The sequence below is a fragment of the Chlorocebus sabaeus genome, chromosome 7 (genome assembly GCF_047675955.1).
Source record: "Chlorocebus sabaeus isolate Y175 chromosome 7, mChlSab1.0.hap1, whole genome shotgun sequence".
Classification (NCBI taxonomy): domain Eukaryota; kingdom Metazoa; phylum Chordata; class Mammalia; order Primates; family Cercopithecidae; genus Chlorocebus; species Chlorocebus sabaeus.
Window position 1 is genome coordinate 51,515,714 of NC_132910.1, and position 16,165 is coordinate 51,531,878.

The 16,165-nt window shown below is 37.9% G+C and overlaps 1 long non-coding RNA gene across 1 annotated transcript in view; it reads left to right on the forward strand.

Annotated features, from left to right (window-relative positions):
- Positions 1 to 16,165, forward strand: part of LOC119621299 (uncharacterized) — an 81,587-nt gene that overhangs the window by 53,659 nt on the left and 11,763 nt on the right. The window contains exon 2 of the long non-coding RNA XR_005237842.2: positions 15,483 to 15,528. This is a non-coding gene — a long non-coding RNA (uncharacterized lncRNA). The remainder of the gene's footprint in view (positions 1 to 15,482; positions 15,529 to 16,165) is intronic.

Consider the following 16,165-nt stretch of genomic DNA (forward strand, 5'->3'; position numbering starts at 1 on the left):
TTTTTTTTTTTTTTTTTTTGAGACAAGCTCTCACTCTGTTGCCCAGGCTGGAGTACAGTGACACGATCATGGCTCACTGCATCCTTGACTTCCTGGGCTCAAGCAATCCTCCCTCCTCAGCCTCCCAAGTAGCTGGGACTATACGTGCATGCCACTACACCCAGCTAATTTTCTCTAGTTTTTGTAGAGATGAGGTCTTGTTTGTTACTTAGGCTGGTCTCAAACTCCTGTGCTCAAGGGATCCTTCTGCCTTAGCCTTCCAAAGTACTGGAATTATAGGCATGAACTACCATGCCCCGGCCCCATAAAGTGTTTGTAAAAAGAAAAAAAAAATTATAGTAATATATGCATGTGGTACAAAATTGAAAAGTTAGGTAGTAATCAGAAATCCCTCTATCCTAACCTTCACCCACCCAATCCTCCTCCTAGAGGCAACCACTATTAGCAATATCTTGAATATTTTTTCAGAGATACAACATGAAAGATTTTAATCCCCTTTAGTCCCTCATTTGAAACTTAAGAGGTTTAGATTTCCATTGACTTAAAAACAACACAATGGAATTCTAGTCTTTGGTTCAGATCTGAAAACAACTTCCATTTATCAGTCCAGAAAACTGAGAACTTACTGGATATATCACTAATGGTTCAGGATTCCTCCTTAGAAGAGAGTTCTTTTCTCTAGCAACAAGATACACAGCTGATTTCTTGGAAGCTGTCCTTTCTTAATAGGCCCTATTTCATTAGTTCATTGCCTGGTAATTACAGCTGCATGCAAATAAAAATGTAAAATGGGTGTGATTTCCTTTTATAGGTTGAATAATATGGGTAGCCCTGAATTGTGAAAGGAAACAGATTGCTCTTTGGTTTTTGTTGTTATATCCAAGGTTTCCTATCTGCTTTGGGTGAATTATCACTAGCCACCTAAAAACACACTGATGAAAAAAGGGAGAAGACACACATCTCCCTCCTGTGCAATGCTGATAAATTTATACGGCTATTTAACTAGTCATATGAAATATCAATTATTAATAACAGCAGTAGGTCTTTTGAGTTCTAAGAGTTTTAAAACTGATGATCTCTCCAAAACATCTATAATTTGCAACTATTTACAGTACAGCAGAAAGACCTCATGAAAATATTTATGGCTCTTACAGTGTCAAAATTTTGTTTTGTTTTGGCATTTACAGCAGTTAACTAAATGCTAGTGCTATGTTAGTTCTCATTGCTATAAGTGTGGGAGTAAATTGAAACAGTTGTGACAAACATACCATGATGGCAATGAATGATGAAAACATAATTTTCATTCCCTGCTTACATCAAAATTTTTTTCAGGTATCAGATCAAGGGGTGGATTACTGGGTGCCAAATAGGACTCTGCAGCTGAAAGCTCCTTTTAATTTTGGCAGAACAAATAGTTACAGTATACAATGATAGTACTGAAGGTGGAAATGTCACATCTCAGAAAGTGTGCTAATAGTATTGCTAGCTGTGAATTATTACATTTAGTGTGTGGCGGCAGGAAATCACATAGATGTAAACATGTTCAATACTTGTTTTCCTAGGTCAACCATCTAAGATGTTGTTTGTCATTATTTATACATTATATTTGAATTTTTGAATATAAAGCAATTTTTCTACTCTTTAAACTAAATTTTTATTTTCAAAGCTATGCACATACATAGCTTAAAACGTCAAATATTTCACAAGGCTAATAATTTAAAAACATCATTCTTCTGTTCCTTCCCCTCATTATTGCTCCTCAGAGAAAACAATTTTTAATTCTCTCAGCTCTTTTTCCTGGCATCTACTGCTGTATGTCTAAGAACACTCATTTAATGCTATTTTTTTCAATTTTTTATTATCCTATGGTAAATTTGTTATTTCTGACCCCTGCCCTCCTACCCCCTCAATCACAGTTACCTTCTACTTCTGTTCTCAGTATAGCTACAGCTTTATTTGGCTAAACCAATGTTCAGTTTTCATTATGACCAATTAGATATCATTCATAACTGATGAATGTAGTGTATCAGGATTGTAATTCTTTTCTTCTACAACTTTGTTTTCTGGGTACTTATAATTGTACCTTTTAAAAAATTTTTGCTTTGTTTTCTGTGTGCTCATGGCTACTAGGGTCATCCTGTGTTGCTTCACAAAGTGTTGACTTCCTCTTAATACAGTCTAACGCTTCAGGAAATCTCAGTTTCCCTGTTGTCTTGAAGATACACTTTCCACCCTGCTCCTCCTATCTGAGCTACTTGTCTTCCCCATCTGCCCCTCAGCTGTCTTCCTGGGATTTCCTGTCACATCATCTGGGACATTTCCTTCACCTTCCTTCTGTCTGAGATCCTTATTCCTGGATCCCGAGACTTCCTCTTTATTGACTTACTCTCCTGTTTTGGGTGGGGCATATTTTCCAGTAGCTTCCTGAGAGACTGCCTGAGAGGTGAACTTTGAGACCTTGCCCATCTGAAAATGTCCTGATTCTACCATCGCACTTAATTTATAGTTAGACTGGGTGTAGAATTCTAGGTTTGCAATACTTCATTCTTAAAATTTGAAGGGATTGTTCTACTATGTTGCAGGTACCAGTTTTGGTACTGACACATCTGGTGCCTTCAGATTCATGCTTGTTAGTATGTGACCTGCTTTCTCCTCTCCACCTCTCTGGAAGCTTTTAGCATCTTCTTTTCTATATGTGATGTTCTGAAGTTTCTCAGTCATATGTATTTATAAGACTGTTTTTCTTCCCATTGTACTGGACACCTTGTATCACGGTGACACCTTTCAGTTTGGAAACTTGTGTTTTTTAGTTCTGGAAAATTTTCTTGAATCATTAGTTGAATACCTTCTTCTTCTTCTTTATTTTTTCTGATTTCTTTATGAGACTCCCATTATTTGGAAGTCAGATATCCTGGAAAAAAATGCCATAATTCTGTATGACCTTTTTGTTGTCCTGTTCTCTCTCTCTCATGTGGCTTGTGAACCTAATTGTCAACTTGATCAGTAAAAGCCATTGTGGCAATGCAAAGGCAAATTCAAAATTGTTATCTCTGGTTATTTTTAGTGTTTTTTAAAAATATGTTTCAGCTATTTCAGTTTTGTCAATTATCAATGTATCTTATGTTTTTATAGCCCTCAGTAAATATTTGAGTGTCCTACACTGGCTTTTCCTGATAAATTGAAGCTAGGACAAACTAGAGATAATCAGTAAATTCAGTAAATTGAGTTCAAGTTCTGCTCCACTCAAACTCATTCCCTTTATTCATTCAAACATTGAAAGAACTACAGCGTATGAAGCAGTTAGGTGGGCAGTTGTTACACAAAAATAAATGAAAATAACCAAAATGTCTTTTCCTTTGTGGAACTTATACATGTGAATGTATGTGTATGGGGATATGTGGGAGTATCATTGCTAGTGCAATGGGGGTGAGTACACATATTGTTACTGAAGAAAAGGAAGCTTATCTAACCCTGGCTTGGGGACAGTTCATTCACACGGCTGTGGTCTATAGAAGGGATTGAAGGGCTCAGGACAGTCCTGGAGATGAACTAAAACATCGAAGAATGATTCAGGTGAGATGGTGGTGGTCTGAATTGGGTCTGTGACAAGAAGGAGGAAAGTGAATTTTGAGACCCTAGAAGTTTAATTAGACAGGACTTGGGTTTCACTGAATTAGAGGAAGTGAAAAAGGGGTGAGTTCTAAGGCAGAAGATAGTGAATTTAATTTTGGAAAAGTTTAATTTTACGTGGGATGTGCAAGTGGGGATTTGAATCAGAAGCTCAGAAGGGACAGAAGCCCTGGAAATAGATTCTTGGGTGTCATTCACATATGGTACTGTCTGGAGCCATGTGAATTGAGAGCACAGGAGGAAAGTGTGTCAACTCAACAAGGTCAGAGAAAGTTTGATGAAGAAACCTAAGGAAACATGGAGATTTAAGGCCTAGAAAGAGAAGAATATCTCACATATATCAAGAGAAGAGAGGGTTCCAGAAATGAATACTTGGCATGATTGAATGCCACCATACATTTGTATAAGGCATTATGATATGTGTGATTTTGCATATATTTTCTTACTTAATCCCTGTAGTGGCTTTATGGGTCATCTATCTTGCTTTTCCACTTTTTTCTAAAAATGTTTATATAAGAAAACAGAGGCCCAGGAACACAGCAATTTGTTCAAGATTACAAAAGGTATGGTGGCTTATGCCTGTACTCCCAGCACTTTGGGAGGCTGATCACGAGGTAGATCACGAGGTCAGGAGATCAAGACAATCCTGGTTAACACGGTGAAACCCTGTCTGTACTACAAATACAAAAAAAAAAAAAAAAAAAAAAAAGGCCGGGCGCGGTGGCTCACGCCTGTAATCCCAGCACTTTGGGAGGCCGAGGCGGGCGGATCACAAGGTCAGGAGATCGAGACCATGGTGAAACCCCGTCTCTACAAAAAATAGGAAAAATTAGCCGGGCGCGGTGGCAGGCGCCTGTAGTCCCAGCTACTTGGGAGGCTGAGGCAGGAGAATGGCGTGAACCCGGGAGGCGGAGCTTGCAGTGAGCCGAGATTGCGCCACTGCACTCCAGCCTGGGCGACAGAGCGAGACTCCGTCTCAAAAAAAAAAAAAAAAAAAAAAATTAGCGAGTCATGATGGCACGTGCCTGTGATCTCAGCAACTCAGGAGGCTGAGGCAGGAGAATTGCTTGAACCTGGGAGGCAGAGGTTGCAGTGAGCCGAGATTGCACCCACTGCACTCCAGCCTGGGTGACAGAGCAGGACGCTGTCTCAAAAAAAAAAAAAAAAAAAAAAAAAAAAAATTGTGAAAAGCAAACTCGGGTGTCGAACAGATTTCTGGAGTTTCTGAGGTGCAGAGTGGTGTGCCCCAGACTGCAAAGTGGAGCAGTTAATGTGAGCCCTCACTGTGTGGCAGGCCCTGTGCTGAGTGCTTTGTGCACACTATCTCATTTAATTTTCAAATCTTACACTGTAAACTTATTAACATTATCATCCCTATTTAAGAGATGAGGTAGAGGAAGCTCAGAGGTTAAGCAACCTGCCCAAAGTCACACAACCAGTAAATGGTAGAAGCAGAGGAATTCAAGTCCATTTGCTGTATGACACATATTAACAATTCCATCATTAAATATGAATTTCTTTCATCCAAAGACTTTCCTGATTTTTTTTTTCCTACTAATGCTTCTGGGCTGCATAAAGATTAAAATATCAATAAATAATAGTTATTTTGAAGGGCCTACAATGTGGTGAGGTGCTCAACTAAATAATTTATTTATAGTGTATTCACTCTTACAAACCTGAATGGGAAAGTATTTTTACCCCCATTTTACAGATGAGAAAACTGACCCCCAGAGATTAAATAACAGTACACATTGTATGCATGTTTCAAAATATCACTTGTACCCTTAAAATTTTTTAAAAAATCACGAGTCCTATAAATACGTACAAATATTACATATCAAAATGTTTTTTAATTAAAAAAACAAATAAGGACAGAGTTGGCATTCTAACTCAGATCCTTTTCCTTTTCTTCTTCTCTTTTTTCTTCCTTCATTTCCTCCCTTAGCCAACCATCCTTCCCCATCTCCTCTATCCTTCTCTTTCATTTGGCCTACTGCTCCCTAGGTGACAATAAGAGTGAATTTAGAATGAGGCCTTTAGGAATGGGATATAGTTCAAGGCATTGGGATTCAGGGAAGACAAAGGGTAAGCACTTTGCTAATGTAATTGTAACGTTTGGAACTCAGTTAAAATGTTCACCAGACTCTCCGGTGCCCTGATATACCCAAATAGGGGCTTGTGTGATTGAAAACTAAGGTTTTCAGATGTTTAATTTGAAATATAATGGACTGTGTATATCAAAGTTTGTAATTTGAGACTAATAATTGAGAACAAAATTGATGTATAATTAAGTAAAATAAAATATATCTTAGACATAAAGAACAAGAGACCTTAGTGGTCATTCATAATTTGTTTCATTTTTATATAAAAACTATGTTCTTCCCATACACAAAACCTGAGCACTCATCTATTTGCTGATTTATGACATGAAACTGGAGTTACTTATGTCAAAGCTCTACTTTGTTTTTTTTCTTCTTTTGAGATGGAGTTTTTCTCTTGTTGCCCAGGCTGGAGTGTAGTAGTATGATCTCGGCTTACTGCAACCTCCTCCTCCTGAGTTCAAGTGATTCTCCTGCCTCAGCCTCCCAAGTAGCTGGGATTACAGGTGCTTACCACCATGCTTGGCTAATTTTTAAATTTTTAGTAGAGATGGGATTTCACCATGTTGGTTAGGCTGGTCTCAAACTCCTGACCTTAGGTGATCCACCTGCCTCAGCCTCCCAAAGTGCTGGGATTACAGGTGTGAGCCACTGCACCCAGCCTGAAGATCTACTTAGAAGGACAGCAGTGCTCTATGTTCAAGACAGAGCTTTTCTCTGTGCCTGAAAAACCAGTTGAAAAAGAGCATTGCAATATTATGTGTTAACTATTCTCTAGACCAAAAATGTTGGTTGTATTGGTGACAAAACCTGAAAGAAATCCACAATGCAGAATCAGGTAGATACTGCCCCCACTCCCTTGGAACTTTATACATTCCGCACTTTTACTAAAATGCTTATCATGCTGTTTCACGATTTGTTTATATCTCTGCTCTACAACTTTGAAATGCTAGAAAGCAAGGTTTAGGTCATATGCGTATCTCTGTAACCAGAGTTTAGCACAAATTATGTCTTCAAGTTTAGAGATTTAACTAACCATAATCAGGGACTCAAATTTTATGTAGCCAGGCGTATGTTCTAAAGCAGAAATTGTCCCAGTGTTTTCGCCACTTCACTTAGGATCGCATATGATTTTTTTTTTTTTTTTTTAATACAGAGTCTCGCTCTTGTCACCTAGGGTGGAGTGCAGTGGCATGATCATGGCTCACTGTAGCCTCAACCTTTTAGGCTCAAGTGATCCTCCTACCTCAGCCTCCTGAGTAGCTAGAACTACAGGCATGCACCATTGCCAGATAATTTTAATATTTTTTTGTAGAGACAGGATCTTGCTATGTTGCCCAGACTAGTCTCCAACTTCTGGGCTCAAGTGATCCTGCTGACTCAGCCTCTCGAAGTGCTGGAATTACAGGTGTGAGCCACCATACCTACCCCTTTGCATCCTTTACAAATTTTACTGTTAATGAATTTTATGTTTTAATAGACTTCTACCAAGCAAACTACAAATTTAAAAATAATCTCTGGCTTCTGTTCATTGTTGATACATACATATACAATACTGGTGGAAAAAATTCCAACCAAGAATAAAGAAATGTGATGTTTTGGTTAACCTTGGTAATGCTATTGTGGTTAACTATTATTCTTATTTAACCACGTGAACTACTAAAATATCATTCAACTTCATTTTTTAACTGTAACATTTATTTTAAAGATTTATCCATATTGATATAGCTAAAACTTAAGCCCATTCTTCCTTAAAAACATGCATTAGAATGTCAAACCTCTAATACAGGTTTAGTAGTTACCCCTGAGAAGAGAGGAGGGAAGAGATGAGGGTAGATATGTTTCTATTTCTGTAATGCTTTATTTCTTTAAGAAAAATTCTGAAGCAAATATGTCAAAATATAAACCTGTTAAATGTGGCTGATGGGTCCATAGCTATCTAATTCATTTTCTGTATGTTTGAAAGTTTCATACTTTAAAAAGTAAAAGAGCTGATTTCAAATGCCTCTTTTAAACAACACCCATATAAAATGGCGTTAATACATTTACTTATTTTCAAAAAGTTAAAGAAAAACTTCTAAGATTGAAAACATTCGTCCTTAACTTTAGAAAAACTTTAAAAACATCAGAGTAAATATAGAATTCTAATTATAGACAATAGAGAAAGACAGATCAAGAGAGATTTGAGGCTCTCAAAAATTGAAATTTTGATATTTAAAGTTAAGATTTCATTAAAGCCTATACATCCTAAATTACCACCTTTACTTAGACAACTCAGTGTTTAGTATAGACATCTGTAAATTCCAGACACTCACACCCAACGGGCTGCTTTACAGTTTTTCTCTGAGCCCCATATGATCCAAACCAAAGTCACGGGCCCCTGCACTATCTTTAATGTAATATGCCTACACCTAGTTCTCTTATTCTGGTGACTGGAGTCATGCAAATCAGAAACCCAGGGAAGTTTATTGATTGCCGTGCCTTACAATGTTAATATTACTTCATCTCATGGGCTTTTTTTAACAGCAGTCTTTTTAAGAGTATGTCTATTTTATGAAGATTATTTCAGTTAAACTAGCACTATATCCATAAATCTACTTAACCTGGCATACATAAACAGAGGCACAGCCAATATGTGAAAGTCAACACTGTGGAATGCTCACCCTTTCCTAATATTACCTCACCTGCCCTAAATGAGTCATGACACCTGTCATATTGACTAAGTGAATCCCTAGGATAAATATTAACGAAGCTTAAGTTTTTAATATGTATTTGTAGAAGTTCGAACATTTTTCCTTGTCCAGTGGAACATCTTGTATACTCCACATTGGAGACTGCAACTCTATACTGTGGTCAGAATAGTTTTGAAACTCAAAATTATTATTTTTTTCTTTCCTCCCTATCCTTCATACATTAACCTTCCAGAGACTTCCATTTGCTCTGAATATGAAGACCAAAATCTTTAGCATGGCGTTTGGTCAAGTCTTTTCATAATTTGCCCTCTATCTCCCTCTTCAGCCTCACCTTACCAAAAGCTAACCCTTGTTCTTTGATACAAAGATATGAAGACATGAACCTCCCTATGGTTTGATCCTAGCACTTACCTCAGTTGTAATTTTACTTGCATATTTTATTGTTTGTTTAGTATCTAATTCCTATACCACAAGCTATATAAGTTAATTTAAGAAGTAAACAATTAAAAAGAGAAAGAAGATAAAGCAATTTCTTAAAAGATTGATATTTTCACAAGACATTGGCCAATGAACCTAGATAAAAGATCTTGTGTAAAAACACCAAAGGTCAAGCAATGATGGGAAAATATAAAAAAGTAACCTTTATTGTTTATAAGAAAAAAATAGAGGCTTTAAAAAATATCTTATTTCCACTTTTTTTTGAGGCTTTTTAAAATTAGAAAAAATAATGAAAAATGAGCATAACTTTATTTTGGAGAAAGGTTCAGACCCACCACTTTGAGGTGATGGTATAAAATTATAGATGACAGTGACAAAACTATTCAATGTTTATTTCGTTATCAGTATTGCCATTTGGGTATGCTGATTGTGAAATATTGCCCAGCTGTTCTTTATCGATTGGTCTATATATATATATATTTTTTTTTTGTTTGTTTTGTTTTGGCCAAGATGAATTATAACTTTAGGAACAGAAAAAATTAGCAGATGGATTTTATAAACCAATAAAATATATATATATATATAAGTGTGTGTATATATATGTAAAGAACTGCAATTTGCTTTTTAAAGTAAAAAATTAAACTAGTTTCAAACCTATAGAAATGTTGCCAGAATAGAACAAAATTATTTTTTATTTCCAGACGGGGTCTTGCTCTGTCACCCAGGCTGAAGTGAAACGGAGTGATCATGGGTCCCTGCAACCTTGAACTCCTGAGCTCAAGCTATCCTCCTCTCTCATCCTCTCAAGTAATTGGTGCCATCATGCCCAGCCAAATTTTTAATGTTTTATAGAGATGGGGTCTTACTTTGTTGCTGAGGTTGTTCTCAAACTTCTGGCCTCCAGCAATATTCCTAGTTTAGCTTCCCATAGCGCTGGGATTACGGGTGTGTCACCTTGCCCGGCCTGAACAAAGCAATCCTTTTTATTTGGATGATTACTTAACATTTTACTATGTATATATATTTATTGCTTCTCTCTCTCCCCCCCCATCTGATGTCCCTCTACTCCCTAAATACTTCAGTATATACATGCCATAAACTGGGACACTCTGCTATAATAGTGACAATATACTTGGCTGCCAATAAGAAAATCAACATTGATAGAACACCACCATTGAATCCACAAACTTTGATCATATTTTGCCAACTGTCCCAACAGTGTTTTCTTCCTCTTTTTGGTCCAGTATCCTATCCAGGAAATTGCATTACATTTAGTGGCCATGCCTCTTTAGATTCCTTCAATTTGGAACATTTTAGTGTTTCACTCTCTCTCTCAAGTCTCTGGGTTTTAAAGAATGGATTCCTTTTATTCTATGGGACAACCCTAAACACGGGTCTGTCTGATGTTTCCTCATGACCAGACACAAGTCATGCATTTGTGGCAGGAATATCACAGAAATGATGCTGTGCTTTTCCTGGTGCCTCATGTCAGGAGGCACCACACAATGTTGATCTGTTCTGCTGCTTGATCTTGGGCACATATTTATGTTAGTGTTTACTAGATTTCTAAAGGCTCAATTTTTCTTTAAGACCAATTAACATTTGAAGGCAAGACGTCTAAGATTTTACACTAATATCCCGTTTCTCATCGAGTTTCCCACACCAGTATTAGCGTTCATTGACAATTTCCACCTGAGTCAACCATCATAATGAGGTTTGCCAAATGGCTGCTTCCTTATTTGCTTCTTTCTACAATTATTAGTTGGCACTCTACTATAACAAATAAATGTATCTTCTCACATTTCTTTATTATTTATGTTAGTATGGATTCATGGATTCCAGTTTTAGTTACTGAGTTTTCATTTGATAATATTATTTATCATGATGTGGATATTACCCCAGAATTGACCAGTTTTAGCCCTGGTAAGTAGGCTTCTGTATCCTTTTGACATATCTCCATCACTCATTGTATATGTTTTTTAGAGATAACAAAATGCTCCAGGTACCTTTTTTCATTCCATTAAATGAACTAGCCATTTCTTAAAGGACCCTTGATTTATTTTAATAAAGGATAATATTCATTAAAGGAATGAAACAATGATCTGGGTCCCCTGGAGTTAGCTATTTCTTAAAGAACTATTTATTTATTTATTTATTTATTTATTTTTGAGATAGAGTCTTGCTCTGTCACCCAGGCTAGAGTGCAGTGGCACGATCTCCATTCACTGCAACCTCTGCCTCTTGGGTTCAAGTGATTCTCCTGCCTCAGCCTCCCGAGTAGCTGGGGTTACAGGCATGTGCCACCACACCCGGGTACTTTTTGTATTTTTAGTAGAGACAGGGTTTCACCATGTTAGCTAGGCTGGTCTCGAACTCCTGACCTGAAGTGATCCACCTGCCTTGGCCTCCCAAAGTGCTGGGATTACTGGCGTGAGCCACCATGCCCAACCTACCCTTGATTTCTTTTAATGAAGGATACCATTTATTAAAAGAATGAAACAATGATCTGGGAGCTCATGTTCATCATTACTGAGGTGTCATTGCATTGGGAGTTTTCAGTAGAAAGAGCTAGGAAATGTATGTATGTATATATGCATGTACATGTGTATGTATGCAAGCATATGATTGTAACTATTTTTATTTATGTATGTGTTTATGTATGTGTATGTGTATTTTATACCTGACTTGATGCTGATACTTTTAATTCTAATCCTATACTTTGGGGTTCTTTTTATTTATTATGTATTTTTATATTTAGAGACAGGGTCTTACTCTGTTGCCCAGGCTGGAGTGCAGTGGCTCACTGCAGTCTTGAACTCCTGGGCTCAAGTGATCCTCCTGCCTCAGATGCCCAGTAGCTGGGACTACAGGCATGTGCCACCCTGCCCAGCTAATGTTTTTTATTTTATGTAGATGGGGTGTCACTATGTTGCCCAGGCTGGTCTCAAATTTCTGGCCTCAAGTGATCTTCCCGCCTCGGCCTCCCAAAATGCTGGGAATACAGGCATGCCAGGGTGCCCAGTCAAGATTCTTCTTAGTCTGCTTCCTTTACATGTTGAAAATTCCTTCTCAGATATTAAGACATACAGTTTTTAATGTCTTCAACTCTTTCCTTTCTTCCCTCTTCCTTCTTTCCTTCCTTCTTTTTTTCCTTTTTTACTTCCTCCCTTTCTTCCTTTCTTCCTTCCTTCAAGACATGGGGTCTTGCTGTGTGGCCCAGACTGGACTTGAACTTCTGAGTTCCCACCATCTTTCCTCCTTAGACTCCGGAATAGCTGGGATTACAGACACGTGCCACTGCGCCCAACTGCAGTCGTCTTCTAATTGGTCTCCCTGCTTCTTCACTTGCTCCCATATGGCTAATTCCCTATATAAAACTAGAGAGATTTTCTAAAACATAAATCATATGTCTCTTCTCTGCTAAAAGTGTGCCAATGGCTTCCCACTAAAGTTAGAAAAAAAAATCTTTGAAACTAAAGATTGGACTATCTTAAAAGCAAACAGACTATATAACAGGCACATGTCTTAATCTGTTTGTGCTGCTATAACAAAATACCATAGACTGAGCAATTTATAAGCAACAGAAATTTATTTCCGGCAGTTCTGGAGGCTAAAAAGTCCAAGTTCAAGGTACCAGCATTGGCGCATGGTAAGACCTGCTCCCTGCTTCCAAGATGGCACCTTGTTGCCATGTCGTCACATGGCAGAAGGTGGAAAGGCAAGACTCTCTTCAACCTAGAGCCCTTTTTAATAATGGTTCCAATGCCATTTAGAAGGGCAGGACCCTCATGACTTAATCACTTCCCAAAGTCCACATCTCTTAATACTGTTGCATTGAGGATTAAGCTTCAACCTGAATTTTGGAGGGGACATAGCAGCATAGTAGACTTTTAATAAATATTCACCAATTGAAAGAATAAATTCGATTTTCAAAACAAATTGAAAATGAAAAAAGCCTCCCAAATGAAGAAAGTAAAGGTATACACTCTCCCATCTCTATCACACCCACATCCAAACAGCAGTTGCTCTTAGATCTAATATCAGCGTTTTCAGAATTGCTTCGCTGTTGCCTCCATTCCCACCATGGATCATGCGCCCATCATATCTTCAGTATTGCTTGCATGTTCACGATAGCTCCCTAACTGTTATTTCGGTTTCTGCCCTTGCCTCCCTTCACTCTATTTTCACAGAGGCCAGAATAATTCTGTTAAAAAATGCCAGATCACATCACTTCTCTCTTAAAACCCTTCAGTGCCTTTCTGTTTTACTCTGGGTAAAAGTCAAAGTGCTTTAAATGGTCAACAGGCCCTGTGTTCATTATCTGTTGCTATGTAACAAAGTACTCAAAACTTAGTTGCGTAAAACATACATTTATTATCTCACGGTTTCTGTGGGTCAGGCATCTGGGCCCAGGCTCTCTTGTATGGCTGCAATCAATTTATCAGCTGGGGCTGTAGTCGTTGAAAGGCCTGACTGAGGGAGGTTCTTATTTCAAGCTCACGTTGCTGTTGTCAGGCTCCGGTGCCCTGCTGATTGTTGGCTGGAGACATCAGTTCTTTATCATGTGGCCCAATCCATAAGGCTATTTACAACATGGTAGCTTGCTTCCCCCAGCTGTGTGTGTGAGGGAGAGAAAGACAGATATTCCCTAATGTCTTTCTAGTCTTTATGCTTTTCTATGGCATTTATTGTATCCAATATCTCATGTGTTTTACTAGTTGTCTGTTTCCTCACTTCTCTATCCTCATTATAATATTAGCTATAATAGAGCAGGACATTTTGCTTGTTTCACTCGCTATTTTATCTACAGTGATCAGAACAGTGTTAAACACATTCAAAACAAATACTGAATAAATTAAATAATTTCAGAAAAGATTTGAGGAGTCTTAAAAGCAGATATCCATCTGCTGTGAAAGCCTGTAACATACAGAATTACTGTAAAAGGCTGTAGTGTATTCATGAAACAGAATCCAGAGATTACGGTAGAGGAGGAAAAAAAATTAGAACAGTCCTACCAAACATACACCAAAAAACAAAAAAAATTCAACAATATACAAAGAATATTATTAGTATTTAATATATATACACATAAACATGAAGACTGTCATACAGGCTTTGTCATATATGATTATGTATAACCACCAATAATCACCAATTTTCAAGTTCAAGTTTGGTCTTGGAGTCAATAATAGATCTGTACCCTTCATGCCAGCACTAGAGACCTGGGTTTTTGGTGTAGATGCAGCATTCCTTTCTTCTTTTAGAAATACATCGCACCTGAAAGGGAAAATGGTCAGCCACACTGTATTTTTTTCCAGATTACGAGCTCCTCCTTAGAAGCCAGCCAAGCATGCCCAGGTGATGGGTTAGGGGCTACTGAGCTTTCCATGGTGCTAGTGCAGTTTGTAGTCTTGCTGTGTTTCATAGTTGCCCCACAGAATTTATTTCGCTGTCAGCCATCGATAGCTGTATGAGTTGACATCTCAGAGGGTGACTGCCAAGTCTCTGGAAATGCTAATGGCCATGCTGATTAGGTTGGACAATGTGATCTTGTTTTGGGTATCAATCCATTGAGGTACAAGCTTCTCATGATGGGAAAAGAGGGTTTCCTGAAGAGAAGTAGATAGCATGCTCAAACTGCTAAGAAGGACGATGACAAAGCTCCTGCTAAGGCCATGGTTCTTTCAGGAAGTATCCTCATATTGTCAGCTTAGGCTATGGTTTGGGCTGTGAGATCTCATTTTCCTTTGTCTTCTTTGAACCCACAGGCTTGTCAAGACCTTTTTAGGAAGGAAGCTGTAAGTGCAGTCTGAGGGTCTGTCAGTTCTTTAGAAGCAGCTGGAGATATTGGGAAAATGGGCCAGGATTGTGGCTTCTTCAGACTGCGACAAAGCAGGACAGGAATCTTCCTCTGCTCAAAATCTCAGCCCCTCACTGTGTCCCCGCCCAAACAACAAACACATACATTCTTTTTTTCACTTCTGCTTTTGTTTCTGCCTCAATTGTTTTTCTTTTATAAACTGACAAGATCCTATTGGTCAGCATCCAATTCATTTAATTATGCAATCCAGTTATCTTGTATCACCTAGAAAAAGTAATATAAGACTGTCTTAAAATAAAAGACTAGTGACAATAAAGATGTTTTGCCCAACAGAGGTCATTGAAGGATATACTTCCTCTTTAAATCATGTGAAATTCATCCTGAAATGCTTTTCTCATAGAGTACACTCATTTCTTTCATATCTGAACCATAGCTGAAGTAGTAGATTCCCATGCTTTTCCTCCTGTCTCCTTTTTCTTTTTTGCAGCTTCTGTCCACAGTGGGAGCCATGATCTCTCTCCTTTATATGTGGCTGTATTCCCAAGCTTTCATTTCCATGTGCACATTTTAATGCTCATTTTGGGTAAAGATACCTGAAAGGTAAGGTAACTTTGTTGCTCTGGTGCTATTCTACTGGGGGAAAAGAGGTGGGGAGAGGTTTGCTGGTTAGAGTTCTAAAAGTAATGGCAAAAACCACAATTAACTTTGCACCAACCCAATATATCTGTAGACTTTTAAGTCTTAGCATTCAGCAGTTAACTGAGTTCGTTTTAAAAAATATAATATCTTTTGTTTACCTAGGAGCTGGTGTAGTGAAGGATGAAGAGAAGGCAATGCATTGGTTTAGGTAAGATGATATCTGCCAAAAAGCAAAACTCCAGAGTTACCTGTTCAGAAAGTACAGGTTGAGCATCCCTTATCCGAGCTGCTTGAGAACAGAAGTGTTTTGGATCTTGGATTCTTTTTTTTTTGAAATATTTGTATCATACTAACTGGTTGAGCATCTCTAACCTGAAAATCCAGAATCTGAAATGCTCCAGTGAGATTTTTCTTTGAGTGTCATGTTGGTACTCCAAAAGTTTCAGATTTTGGAGCATTTCAGATTTCAGATTTTCTGATTAGGGATGCTCAACCTATGCTTAAATAGAAAACCTTATAATTTTAGTGCTTTTTCCCTAGAGCAAAAATAAGCTAGAGATCTAAAATCTCTTAATATTAAAGTCTTGGTACCCTCTTTACTTTTTCCACTTGGTGATGAGGTAGGAGTACTGGTGGGGCTGTTGAGAGGGTGGGGCCAATGCATTTTAAAACAATCTACACAATGTAAGCAAACAGCAGATTAGATTCAAAAGAGTCAAAGTGGGGAATGTGGACCAATCTAGGTCAATATTCAGGATGTCAATAAATTTATTAACAATGCTCTGTATTAACATTACTTTGGTTATTGAGGTTTTGAGCTCTTGACTATAAAACATACACAAATT